Below are 11,208 nucleotides of genomic sequence, written 5' to 3'. Positions count from 1 at the left end.
AATGACAGCATAAATGTACCATAAAGGAAGGAGGCTTGACCTAGAAGTCAGATAAGACAGAATGGATGGCAGGGTATGTCACAATGAGAGCTATCAAAACAGCTTTCACTGAACTTAGGTTCATGATAATTGTAGTTTGCACAGATACAGAAAAGGATGAGTTAAACACTGAGAAAGCAGACGTAACTTCAGCCAAAAGACACCAATAAATTGTTTTTGGTACTCTGACATGATTTTTGCTGATTTACACAATGCTGACTAACAACTTGCCACCACCATCACCACTTAATCTGAACTCTGGGGAGCTAAATGTGCCAGAGGATTGAAGGAAACATTTAACTTCAGTTACCCAAGTTCACAATGTGTCTCCAAACAACAAATATAACCATTCTGTTTAATGGATGAAAACAAAAGACATCTTTGTCTGAGGCATGGAAAGCATTAACAATTTTCCTACTTCTGTCAGTCAGAAAAACAATGCTTATTATGCTAACCTACTGTTTCTTGGTAGCAATACGTTTGAACAACTTAGCACTTCTATAAAACTGCAATATTTTACATCATCTGTGCTCAGTAACTCTAGTATAATTTTATTTCATTTTAACAGATGTATATTTCTATACATACTTTTTGCCCAAGGCTTCTGAATGGTAGTACATACATTTATTTGCTCGTATTAATTTTTTGTTTGTTTTTTTTTTAATGAGATGGGCTGTTTCAGGATTTCATGTTACATTACCGATTTATGGATCCAATCCCTTAATGCTTTCATGTAGCCATTACTATTAAATTTTCTTCCAAAATTAAAACTTTCTAGAGGGATTAAGTTTCCCAATAACTACATTGAAGTATGTGCTAACACAATCAAGTTTTGTACTGTTATATGCTTAAATGGAATTATTATGTGTTGCTGCAGAATAGAAAATAATGCAAAATTAAAGCAGATGGCCATTATTGTGAAGAATGCAGAAATGGAAGTTCAGCCCTCTTTTTCTTCCAGCATATCCTGAGGAAAGTTATTTCAACAAGTAACAGGAGGAATCCCTACTGAAATTATAGTTCCTCTGACTTGTGGCCCTTTTTACGTGATCCCACGATAAGCAAGTGGGAACTAAAATACAAATTAGACTTGTTTTCCAGGCAGACGTGAGCCTTGGGCTTCTGCCCAGTCACAAAATACAGGGACAATTTTCATTCCTTTTTGGCAAAGAAGATATTTTCTTGAGCTCATGGTAAAATATTCGACTGAGATCACAAAAGCCTCTTTTGTTTGTCACCACTTCTGCTGTGCAGGATAACAGCACGATAGTAAAATTGGCCCAGTTCGAATAAAGAAGCTGCAGAGCAGAATGTATAGCTTTTGTCAGTTTAAGTGACTAGCCCAAGTGACAAAATGTCATCTGAGAAATTTCACCTTGTCATCTCCTACATTGTGATTGATGATTATTAGGACCCCAAGGGTTATTTAATCTGTCATGTTCTTAAAGTTAAATATTTTAGGCCTTGCTTTTTCTCAGCAATGCTGTCATCATTAACAAAACACAGAACAGCCTTCACCTTCAGAAATGACAAAATGGGGATGTGTCTCAAAACCAATTAATAGCATCAGTGAAAGGAGAGACATAGCATCTAAATCTTTTGAATCACATCCCTGAGAATAATGCAAAGAATTCTTTGGAGCAATTACTCCTTTGCAAGAAGTTGAGAAGAAAGTATCTCATCAACATTGCTGTACTGCTTGGTGTTTTGTTTTTAATTCTTTTATATTGTTCCAGAAGAATCCAGTTGCCTGAGCCTTGTGTTTTCACCATTTTGTTCTAAATGTTTCAAACTTTGCATAAAAAAAAATAGTTGTGCAAATGAAAAATGCCATTACGAGCTGCAACAGGGTACTTAATGCATTTCAAATAGAATTGCTGATACACTGCAACCCTTTAAGTAAGCACATCACAGTACCCATAATGTAGCATGTGCATGTGTGTGGGATGGAGGGGTGTTGGGAGCGAAGGAAGAGACAATATTTAGGTTTAGCAAAGTTTACAGGTAACTGCTGTGAACTTCAGTCATATACCCTGGAGGAAAGAGTTACAGAATCTCTTCACAAACCCTGCCCTTGGCAAGAGCAAGCCTCGTGGTTGCCAAGTCCTACGCACTGATCAAAAGGCTCAGTGGGTGCCACACCCTGTGATGGTCTGCTCAGCCATCTGCAGCTCAGTACCATCACCTCTCTGTGACTGCACGTGCCAGAACCACATGTGCCAGAACCACATGTACCTACGTAACTCTGGGGGCACCTAAATCAAATTCATCCATATCTCCATATAGGCCACCAAGGTGGCCATTCCACTGAGATTCTAAATCTGGGTTGCATGATTTAGACAAGCCATCTGCTTTTCAGCCTGGACCATATCTAGAAACTCCAAACTCCCCAGATCCTCAGGCTTCTTTCCTTGTATGCATACATCTCTAAGTTATCCAGGCTCTACTTCAGCCTCAGTCCCTGACTTCCCACGCTCTCCTGTTGAGTTACATTCTGCAATTAATGCTTTTTGCAACCCAGTTATGTTTAGCAGCCCTACTAAAGCCCTTTATTTAGGTAGTGAAGATTTGAGATGCTGTTTAGGAAGGAAAAACTTCAAAGAGTTCAGCTAAATATTAGACTTTTGAAATTGACCCAGATGGCTTTATCTCAAGAGTTGTTATATTTATAACTTGGATGAAGAGTGAGGTCACCAGAACAACAAAATTTGGACACAGTAAAGCTATAACTTGGGAGATGCTAATTTGCAAGGCATATTACACAGCTATACATATGCTGGTTATGAGCACAGAAACTCCCTGTGAGTTTTTCCTCTGAGAAAAAATAGTCATATTGCATAGGTATGTTAACTCTGTTATCTCCTAAAAAGCAGGGGTGGGGGTCAGCTTCTTCGCCCACATAGCTAGTGATAGGACAAGAAGTAATGGCCTCAAGTTGTGCCAGGGGAGGTTCAGGTTGGATATTAGGAAAAATTTCTCCTAAGAAATTGTGTTGATGCATTGGAACAGGGTGCCCAGGAAGGCAGTAGAGTCACTGTCCCTGGAGGTATTCAAGAAACATATAGATGTGGCACTGAGGGACATGGTTTAGTGGGCATGGTGGTGATGGGCTTACAGTTGGACTGGATGATCTTAGAGGTCTTTTCCAACCTTAATGATTCTATGACTGCCCATCAAATTTAAGGTAGAAACAGCTAGTCAAGTTTTTGCAATCAATTCTCATAGGGTTCCTGTTGATAATGCGGTCTGAAGAGACAGCCTGAATTTTAACCTCTCCTTGTGGTGAATCTCTGGCTGGTCTTGGTCAGTCTGATCACACCCTGTGCTCATTTTGTTTGCTCACCATCTCCTGTAATCTCAGTTCTCCAGTCATGAGTCCACTCAACCCCATACTCTTCCCATACCTTATCTCAATGTTGATTACCCTCCCCCTCTATGTTGACAAAGGCCGAAGACCAGTGTATGCTTCATGACCCAAAACATGCAACACATCCAACCCAACAGCACACACTTTCTTATGGACATCCGGTAGCCAGATTTATGTGCACTGTCTAGTCAGACGCCAAGAGGGGGATGTAAGGCCTTGGAATGCTAATGACATGCACAACCTCTTCTCTTCACAAAGTCTCTCTGGAGGCTACGGTGAGCCACGTGGTGTCTGTCTTTAGCTTCCCTCTGCTCTGATCCTGGGAGGCTCACAATGCATTTTCACAGTAACCCTGATCCAAAGGGAGGGAGGAGCAGGGCCTTGCTGCTAACCTGGTCAGTAGGATGTTCAGAAACTCTATGATTTCACCTGTCCTCCTTTCTGGGCAAACACATCAATGATTAATCTATTCAGTGAGAGGAGGACTCATCCTTGTATTCCTTGGGTGTTGTAATGGGAAGGTGGGTGCCTGATCTCCGTGCAGGCAAGACATGGACTCTGAAGGACAGAGCTGTCCCTTCCAAGTTTAGAAAGTGGAGTAGGTGAACTCTGGTTGGCACATGACAAGGCAGAGCACACTGAGATTTCTTGGTGAGGAAGGGATTGCTCAGCCCAGCCCCCCCAATCCTGCTGTGCAGAACCCATCAGCAACTAAGTCATGGTTGCCAGGTAAAGTCCTCAGTGGATGGAAAAAGGGAGACATTATTCCCATTTTTAATAAGAAGGGAAAGAAAGACTTGGGTAATTACAAGCTGGTAAGCCTCATATCTGTACCTGGGAAAATCATGGAAAAGATCTTTCCGGAAGCTACGTTAAGGCATATGCAAGACAAGGAGTTTATCCAATCTGGTGGCCTTCTATGATGGAGTGTTGACATCAGTGGATAAAGGAAGGGCAAATTATGCCATCTACCTGAACTTTTGCAAGGCCTTGCATGTGGGACATGGTCCCACATGACATCCTTATCTCTAAATTTGAGAGACAGAGATTTGAAAGCTGGACTATTTGGTGGATAAAGAACTGGTTGGATGGTCACAGACCAAGGGTTGTGGTCAATGGATCTATGTCTGGGTAGAGATTTGTCACAATTAGAGTTCCCCAGAGGTCTGTCTTGGGACTGGTGCTCTTCAAAATCTTTATCAGTGACACAGACATTGTTATCAAGTGCACTCTCAGCAAGTTTGCTGATGACACTAAGCTGAATGGTGCAGTTGATATGAATGGAGGAAGACATACCATCCAAAGGGACCTGGACAAGCTTGAAAAGTGGGCCCACAGGAATGTAATAAGATTCAACAAAGCCAAGTGAAAGGTGTTTCACTTGGGTCAGGGCAATCCCAGATACATTTACAGAAGAATTCATTGAGAACAGCCCCGTGGTGAAGGACTTGTGGGTTCTGGTAGATAAAAAGCTGAACATGAGCCGGCAGTGCACACTTGCAGTGCAAAAGACCAATGGTATCCTGGGCTGTATCAAAAGAAGAGTGGCCAGCAGGGAGAAGGAGGTGGCTGTACTCTCCTTCTACTCTGCTCTTATGGGGCCCCACCTACAGCGCTGTGTCCAGGCCTGGGGCCCCCAGCATAAAAAGTATGAGGAGTGGATGGAGCAAGTCCAGAGGAAGGCCATGAAGATGATCAAAGGGCTGAAGCACCGCTTCTACGCAGAAAAGATGGGGAGCTGATCTTGTTAAGTCTAGAGAAAGGAAAGCTTCCAGGATATCTCATTGTGGCCTTGCAGTACCTAAAGGGAGCCTATAAACAGGAGAAAGACTAACTTTTAAACAGTCTGATAGTGATAAGACAAGGTGAAATGGCTTTAGACCAAAAGAGGAGAGATTTAGGCTAGATTTTAGGAGGAACTTTTTACTCAAAGGGTGGTGAGTCACTGGAACATATTGCCTAGAGAAGTTGTGGATGCCCCATCCCTGGAGTTTTTCAGAGTTAGGTTGGATGGGGACCTGGGCAGCCTGGTCTAGGGTGTGGCATCTCTGATGAGGGCAGGGGCATTGGAACAAGATGATCCAATATAAGCCATTATATGATTCAATGATTCTGTGATCAACTGTTAACCTATGTGCCCTTCCCAATGGTTGAACCGGCCCACTAAATTAATCTGTGTTCTTTAGGTATTGAAGTTCCTAAGAGGGAAAAAAAAGTCCAAAATGATGTAATTAATTATTCGTTTGCTGGAACTCTATAGCTTTTTTGGAAGGGCAGAATAAGCATGAAAAAAGAGAAGAAAATGGAAAATTATTGATTCACATTCACTAGTTAATTATATTAAACTCTTGCATATAAAACATATAGTTTCCCACAGGGATTCCTAAATTTAATCTGCAAATTTGTAGAGGACCTGGTACGCTGCAAATATCCATCTAATCAGAATTGAAAGAGATATGAAAGCAAATTCACTATCCAGTAAACTATCGATAATTTTATTTAAAATTATTTTTAAAATGAATCTTATTTCCACATCAAACTCTCCTGTGTGATTCTATAAAGTTATATCAGTGCTCTAGGAAGAGCAGAGTTCAAATTCAGGAGACAGAGGCAGCCATCATATGATTCTGGCAATTAAATAAAGCTTTTGAAATATCAGAACATGCCATCTACTTGATGTTGCCCCTCCTAGAAATGTAGAAATTTGTTTGAGGAGGAAGCAGCAAAACAAGAAAACACAAGTTTTTCTTTGAAGAGCATATAGTATCCTTTGTAATAATTTTTTACCTAACCTGATCACAACCATTCTACTGCCCTCAAATAGTTCTCTGCTCTATCAGTAAGGTATTTAATTTGCTTTCAAAGCTGCAAAATAGAACTCTGAACTGAACTGCTTTTGTGACTTATTCTTCACAAGCTGCTCCAGTCTCATTACAAGTTTCTTCTGTTTCAACACATGTTTTGGAAGTTAACATTTCTGGAAATCAACCAAAGCTACATCTGTATTAGAAGAATAACTGCAGAGAGGTCTCTAGAGGTTGTGTATGTTACTGTTTCCCACTATTTATCAGAAGTTCTCTGCTTGAGGCTGCTGCCTTTTGAGCAAGTTGGTAGAACAGCTCAGGTGAAAACTTCTCACTTGCTGGAATATAAAATTACCACATCAACTAGAAACACTTTTAAAAATAATCCTATTTAATAAACAAAGCTGAGGTAGATGATATAGCCCTCCAGGGGCTGAAGATCACTGTACAATCTGCCAACTTTGGACTGAAAGATTACCTCCAGCAACAGACTGCTAACAGACATCTGAATATGTGAATATTCACACTGTAGCCTATGTCAATTGTCTATCTGCAGTCCACTATTAGCAATAAACAAGCAAACATGCCGACAGATTGAGCTGGCAAAGAATCCTACCAAATAACAGGTACGATATGTAACATTATAGGTATATAACTGAACATAGTAGCTTAAAGCTGATACTTGGTCATATCATATAATATCCAGAAGCATCAAAGCACAAGCTGCAATTTTCAAGTTATTCCCTAAAAGCTAGTTTTAAGATGATTAATATGTTGGAACACTTCCCTCTTGCCTAATTTCAAGTTATTTGAGACACAGGTTGTTTCTTGTTTTTTTTCTTTTCTCTTTTTTTTAGGGCTTTTTTTTTTTCTGCAAGTAGTAAAGTGCAGAATTTACTTCCCACTGTAACCTTCAGGACACAGATTCAAGTTATTTACCTCAGAAAAGTAACACAAATTATATGTTGTCTGGCTATTGGATATATTCACATTACAATATACAAAATTCATTACTGTCTTCAATCTTTTCCTTTAAGAATTCAGGCAAGCATGCTATCTGCATTGCCTATTCCAAGGAATATTGTACTTTCCTTTTTTCTTTCTTTTTTTTAATGTTGAAACTTCTTAATCTCTTGCAATCATTTTTTCTTTTAGGAAAACACCCCGAATAGTAGCTAATCCTGTCCAGAGCAGGATGTCAGAGTCATTTGCATCTTTGCCAATTCTATAGCAAGACATTTCTACCTGTTAAAAATCGAGAGCCAATAGTCACCCTGTATGTATTCAAACGATTATCAGTCTTCTCTCTTTTGGTGTCTTATTTATAGCTCCTTTGCTAAATTGTGCTACTTATTTTCCTATAGGCATCCAGAACAGAAAATAGATCATTTATCTCTTCAGCAGCCTTCTACACACTGAAAACTATTAAAACATCTCTTTTCAAGACTTTTTTTCAGATTAAACTGCTCTGTCTCCTTCACAGGCCATGTTTCAGCAAGTTTCACTTGCTGTTGTCCTCTGGACTCTCCTACTCATTCACTTGCTTCCAAAGAGATGTAGTACAAAAATTAGCAAGACATTCTTGAAGTGTCTGGTATTTGAAATAGGATGAAAGCATATTCTTACTTCTCTGGACTGGAACAGTAGATAATATTACAGCAGAAACTCATATATTTTACATTTTTCCTGTAAGAATCCAAGTTAGCTCATGTTGTTTATGTACTTTCAGTGTCAGTGTACTTTCTGTGAACTATATAATCTTTTGAAGAATAGAGCAGTAGATGTTCCTGTTTATTTTTATTATTTAAAGTTCTGTTATTCAACACACTTATACATTTTACAGCTATCAGAACCAGCTGGGATCTTCACGAATGAAAAAATACTAAAACTAAATCAACAGTCAGTGTGTCCAGCCATACAGTAGCTTCTATCACTGAGATTAAGTTGAATATCGGCAGTCTCTCTTTTCTGAATGTGTTATGTTGGAATTAGACATAGCTATTTCAGATACGTCTTTTAGCTAGGAAGTCACTGTGAGCCTCAGCAGCCATATGGCAGATTCTCCAAATGCTGAATAGCTGAATTGCTACTGAAATTTCCTTTTAAGAATCCTCAATACGTATCAAAATGTTCCCTACACTTTTTCTTTCTTAAACTTTCTGAAAAAATTTGTTCAAAATTTAAGCATTTTTGAGCTGTGCAGCATTTCCTGAAGGAAAAAAATTGAGCTCCGTCTCTGAAGAAAGTTTGCCTACATGGGAGTTATTCCAGAATATCCACTCCTGATTAAATCCAGGAATGAATCTTCTGAATCTGAACAAATATGGTCCACTTCCAAAGAAGTTAACCTATTTTGAAAGATATTAAGTTCATTTGGTAAAAACAGTCTCATTTTCAATAAGGTTGTCCAACAGTCAGTAATAGAATTTAACTTTGTGGAAAAAAAGAGTCACAAACCCTGCAACATTTCTGGTGTGATGTAACTGCCAACAATGGAAGAGCATCAAAACCTGTTGGACAAAAGTGTTGTGCAAAAGCTGGAAAATATACATTATCTGAGAAATAATTGTCTACCCAACTTTTAAATATATTTGCATACTGTAAGGTTATTAGACTTTCCCAGAATGCTAACATTTTTATTACATTATCTTTAATAAATGCACATAAGTTATACAGCGATTATATCTCTAAATATTCACTCATTTCCGTGAAAATGCTATTAACTTTTGGGTTCTAGTTATTATAGATATTTTAAGTCATCAAGTTTTACATTTTAGAAACAAATCAACACACAATAAAGAGTTCTCTGAGTTGTATTGGAATGAATAACAGCTAGCACTTCAGCAGCAAGTATCTGTAATAGAACCTATGTTTTTAGATATTCTCAAAGGCTCTGTAAACCATTTCTCTCTTCTTTAGGTGAAGATTCACAGGCTATCAAATGATAGCGTCAGATTATGGCAACTTTTGGAACACTAACCTATTCAAAGTGTATCAGAACTGTCTTTAAAAATATATCCTATTGTCATGGTTTTGTGATTCTTGGTTATTGGTATTCCACATCATAACATCAAGTAGTGGATGTACCTGGTTCTCAGAAGAGAAGGACTACTACATTCCCCACGGTACTTTTCTCCTCTGTTACCATTTTCCAGCCGGAGGGAAAAGATAAAAGCTCGCAGTATAAAAACTTGCAGATCACAAGACCTCTTCCCTTTTTCCGCCGTCTCTCGTCTTGGCAGTACCTTGCTCTCCAGCCGTCTTATCGTCGGTAGTAGACATTCTCTCTCTCTGTATTGGATTTATCAGCTTAAATTGTAATTATACTGTATTATAGTGTGTTGTTTTGCATTCCAATATTTTATTTAGTAAATTAGTTTCTTTCTCCTCAGATCATTGCTGCTGTTCTTTGCTCTCAGGACCATCTCCTTACCCTTTTCCCCTTTTCCCTTTTCCCATGGCGTGGGCCCATGGATCCCCCGTCCCCTTCGTCACGGAACCGGGCTGAACGCCCGTAAACCGTTGACACCTATATTACTAATGAACTTGCAAGTGATAAGGTTTGCTTTTCAGATAAAATCTCTCTGATCAATTCTGTATCACAGGCCAAAACCACAAAAGAAGCTCGTTTTGAATAGAATTTAAATTGAACCTAAGTGTCATTATGCATTGGAATGTTCTATTTTTGAAGGGGAAAAGCCAATTAAGTTCAAGGAGGAGACGCAGTGTTTCAAACAATTTTGCATTTGCTTCTCTATCTCTATCTACCTGAAGCTGATCCAGTACAGAGGTAGGGGGTAGGAGTAGTGTGGAAATGCCCACTTGGCACAAAGGCAATGACCCTTGTAGCTCTATGAAGTGCTCCACTGCCAGTTATAAGGGCTAGACTCTACACTGTTCCCACAGAGGTTATGGAAAAATGCTATTCAGACCAACACTGAACAAGTCTTCAATTTTCTCCTTCCTATGATTTCTCCGCAACAACCTGGATCATGCTTCTCTTTTCCTCATGGATCCATCTTTGCCAGGAAAGATTAGGAAGCAAGTAAATACATCAAATAATGGTGAGTACTGAAGTGCAGACAATGCTAGCAAAGATCATCACCTTCACTGCAAGACCTACCTGGGAGGGTCTTGTGTGACGGCATACCCTGTAGCAACGCATTTTCCCTTGTGCAACAGTGGGCATTACAGGAGGAATACTTCATCCTTCCCGCCACGTGTTAATTCCAGCTTTCTCTGAAGTCATTTGAAGCCTGCTCTGTTTCTTTTTTCTCTCACACCTAGCAAGGAGTTGCTATCTGCAGCAGTGACATGAGAACAATACTTTATGTAAATAACTTCCAAGTGGAGGTAGTCATTAATGCAGACAGCTCTGAAGGTAAGTGGAACAGCATTTGGCAGCAAGAGCCTTTAATGAGACTCTCTCTTAGTCTGTAGTCTGATTCAGAACATGCCTTTCTGACTTCTTTATTTTTCATTTATTTCCTTGGAATTCAATCCCTTGAACTGTAGGGCTTTCTCCAATTGCATCAGGGATTATTTAGGAACTTGTTGCTAGCTGCAGTGCAGAGAAGAGATATAGAGCAAGTAAGTGCAGAGTTGAATGACAGCAGAGGAGGGAGGGTGGTTTTCAGTATCCATCACTAATCTGTAGTCTGTTTGTTGCCATCCTGTCCAAAGACAAACTCAAGCTCAAAACTGTACTGTTGTAGTAGGCATGTTACTGAGTACTCAGGCTGTAACGCTGAAGGTCCTTCCTCATATGCTTGCTATTGGTTCACCTACTTTACTTGAACCCGTGTCGTAAGAAGGAGAGGCTGTCCTTCTTTGTTTTCATAACAAGGTGTACAACAACTCCGTGTATGGCCTTTCGGAAGAGAGTGGCCAGAGCGGGATATTCAATATGATTGGCCAGGGGCCTGCGTGAGCTTCTGGAACAGTCTAGTAAAAGATAAGATATACTATATAGTTTTGTAGCTTTTAACAATAAACGCC

The sequence above is a fragment of the Numida meleagris genome, chromosome 1, assembly GCF_002078875.1.
Source record: "Numida meleagris isolate 19003 breed g44 Domestic line chromosome 1, NumMel1.0, whole genome shotgun sequence".
Classification (NCBI taxonomy): domain Eukaryota; kingdom Metazoa; phylum Chordata; class Aves; order Galliformes; family Numididae; genus Numida; species Numida meleagris.
This window is presented reverse-complemented; position numbering follows the sequence as displayed.